The sequence below is a fragment of the Aythya ferina genome (assembly GCF_964211825.1).
Source record: "Aythya ferina genome assembly, chromosome: 2".
Classification (NCBI taxonomy): Eukaryota; Metazoa; Chordata; class Aves; order Anseriformes; family Anatidae; genus Aythya; species Aythya ferina.
This window is the reverse complement of record NC_140297.1, coordinates 104,389,290-104,392,971: the sequence shown is the minus strand read 5'-3', so window position 1 is coordinate 104,392,971 and position 3,682 is coordinate 104,389,290.

The following is a 3,682-nucleotide window of genomic DNA, read 5'->3' as shown; positions in this document are numbered from 1 at the left end:
AACCATTTTTGTAAGGTACTGGTAAAAAAAAAAAAAAAAAAAAAAAAAGGAAGATATAAAAGTCCATAAAAAGTTATAGACTCTCAGATTTCCTAGTGAAAGAAAATTAGTCTCATTTTTAAACCCATTATTCCTTCCTTTAGATTGAGTAATGCATCTGACCTAGCCTGTGCTTCCTTGTTTCCATCCTTGTTGATGAGACACACGAACAGCATTTATTTTCTGGCTGCCCTCTTCTTTTCTCTTCTCTGTCTCTTCTCAAGTACTTGGATGCACGTATAGCATATTTCATCTTCATGCATCTTCTTGCATGATGAAGCATCTGCCGGTGGTGCTGAAGCTACTGGCAGTGCCTGTGTTTGCCCCAGAGCACATTACAGATGGTAGTGTCATTGCAGATAATGATAGCCTGATATACTCGTGGTAGCAACAGGGGACAGCTGCTGCTTTTATTCAGTTTTCAGTGGCAGATCCACACTGCAGAATGGGGCGAAGGGGGGAAAACTCAAAATAAGCAGACCTGGCAATTTAGGTAATGGCCGCTGGGTGGGGCAAAAGCGCACATCATTAAAAAAAAATAAATAAAAAAATAACGCATCTGATGATTTGTCAGAAACAACATAACATGAGAATCAGAAGCACGACTCTTTAGGGTGGCCAGGAGATTCTCAAATATGTGAAAATTCATTGTCTACATATGAAATAATTCTCCATGTATTACTTCCACAACTATTACAACAGATTACATCCCACATTGGAGTATTTCAAAGCACTTTGTCTCTCAGGATATGAATGTGAGTAAATCACATCCTATAATCTTCCATCATTCTCAGTGCTTTTTACAGGGGGGATTTACACTTACACATAACATAAGCACTTAAAAACCCACTGAAAAATGGCTAAGGACCTTTCTTACGGAGACTGTAAGCATCTAAAGTACATGCTTTTGGCCTTTGTGCAGCATAGTCTACAAAGAAAGGCCTGAACAGACCATGATATTAAGTAGAAATTTATCACTATTTTTATTGAATTATTTTTATTTTGACAGATTACATTTGTCCTATTTCTCAACGTAATAGCTTGAGATCCTAAAAGAAAATGTACGTGTTTTTAATGATTAACATGATTTTAGTGCAAATCAGCATCTTGTCCTCTTACAGTTAGCAAAAATAATAAGAGCATGGGCTTCAGATTATCCCGCATCCATGTTCAGCCAATGTATCAGAAACATAGGAGTCAAGTCAGTAGCTGAACAAAAAATCTCCCTGTGCATGACCTTTATTTCTTGTAGATCATCTTACCCATACTCAGATCTGCAGTCTGTTTTCAGCACTAATATGACTATTCTGCATCAGGTTCTTGAAAAGACTAATTTCCAAAGAACTGCTTTTCTTTGGTATTTTTTAATGTGAAGAATTACTGGAATGAATTCAGCAAGTCCTTAAGAAAGAAGTCATGGGGAAGAAGGGAAGAGGTAATTTTGACATTTTTAATATCTCCCAGAATCATCCCTAAAGCGTTATCATAAAATAAATAAATAAAAGAATCCCCATTGTGTTTCTAATGCAATTTCTGTTTTCTAAATTAGTCAAAGGAATTAATCCACATGCAGTTGTCTAAGCACTGAATTAGAGTATTGTCCTTTCTCTTCAGAGAAGGTCTTAAAAATACATATGCACACATATATGTATATATATATAAATATTTTTCCTCATTATCTTTCTAGTTCTTCCTGGCTACACCCACCTCTAAGTCTAGGACTCCGTATTTATGAACTCTGTAACTATTTTCATATATGTGATAGGGTCAGTGAACAGGAAAGCCTATACAATACAGTAACATTTTCTAGAGGGAGAAAACACCTCTGTATCTTATTTTCAGCAAAAATACTAAAGCAAGGTGATAAAAGCCATTATATTTCCTCAGCCATTTAACTCCATGGCACCATTTTTTCAAAACTAGTTCTTTTTTAACAGACATCTTGATTAGATCTACTTCCTATGACTAAAGTAACCATCTGCCAACATTGCCAGCCCTTCTGCTCCTAAAGAGGACTATTTCATCTAACTCTTTTTAGAGGAACTGACCACCTGGACGTATTTCTACTTGCAGTGCTTGGCCTACAAAATGAGCTGCTGATTTCAGTCTGTTTCCTGCTAGTGAGGCATAACAATCAGCAAAAATCATTAGAACAGATGTTGCTATCTGTTAGTGACTTTAAAAGAGGAGACATTGGAGAGCTGAACTACTTTGCAGAAGTTTCCAGATGTCAAATGGTCTAATGCACATCACTTTTCTTAATGGTCGTAGCCTGTGGATAAATGAAATTCATTTTTCACTGTTGCCAACTTTGCATTTTTCAAAAGATTAAAAACTAAAATTAAGGAATGCAAACACAGTCACAGATAACAGTGAACTTATCCACAGAGCTTTGACTGCAAGGAGTCATTTCGAAAGGAGTGCCTTTTGATTGCCATGCTGAGACAGTAATAATAATAAATAATAATAATAATAATATCAACAGTATACGTAGTTGTACAAGAAGGGTAATGACTCAAATATAGAGACGCTACCCTATGCTCTCCAATAAAGTGCATAATAAAATATATTATTATATTATGTATGTGATATTGGATATAGAACTCACAACTTCTGTCCTGTAATGACAAGATCATCTTCCCACTCCAACAAATTCAGTCTTGCACTGCAAAGCTAAGCTAATAGTGCTTCTTAATAAATGTCATTACTGATAAAGCTTATTACTTAAAAGATTACACACAGTTGTAATACAACTGCCAGTCAAACTGTATCTACTTATACCAGGGCTGAAACTGCTTTGTAAAGCATTATAAACTCTGAAGTACTTCACACATGTAAGTAATTATGACCCTATAAATGAAAATACTGAAACATAAATTTGGGACTTTATTCTGGTAACTTTCTCTTCTATCACTTGTACACTAAAAAGCTGTCTTTCAAATTTATTCAGTTTTGGGGCCCAGTGTTGGCTTCAGCATAGTATAACTATGCTTTCCAAGATATCTTCTTCCAAACATTAGTAGTCTGTAGGTTGCTCATCTTCAAAAAATTAGTCATGATCCCAGTATAAAATAGCTAAGACCTTTCCAACCTACACAGTGAGTGCAGTGAAGATTTCCATTTAGATTTGTATCTCCTAACTTACCATCCTTGGCTTAGACCATTGAAAAGTTCTGCTTTGTAGCTCCTTTTTCATAATTGTGTTGGGAATTAAATGTTGCAATACATTCAACCTGGATTTGATATTCAATAAACTATTGTCAATAGCAACTTGAAATATTCATTTAAGGCCTAAAGTAAATTTAATAAAAATTGCATATGAGTTAATTAACATAAAACAGCCAAATGCAAAATGAATTACATAAACTAAAATAAAGTTCATGTTTTAATCAGCAAAGCCTTGTTGCTTAACAGCTCCTTCAGGCTTAATGTTCAGCTTAGTTTCTGGATCACACACTTTCAAATTGCTCCACAGAGACATAAATCTGACTGTAGCTACTGTATACTCTTGTGAGAGTGAGTACATGTGTATATTTCTGAGTTGGAATGTAAAATATAGTGTGCTGGTACATTGCATATGCATTAATCTTTTCTGTAGTAGGAAAAAATATATTGTAATATTTTTATCGTACAGAACACTGTC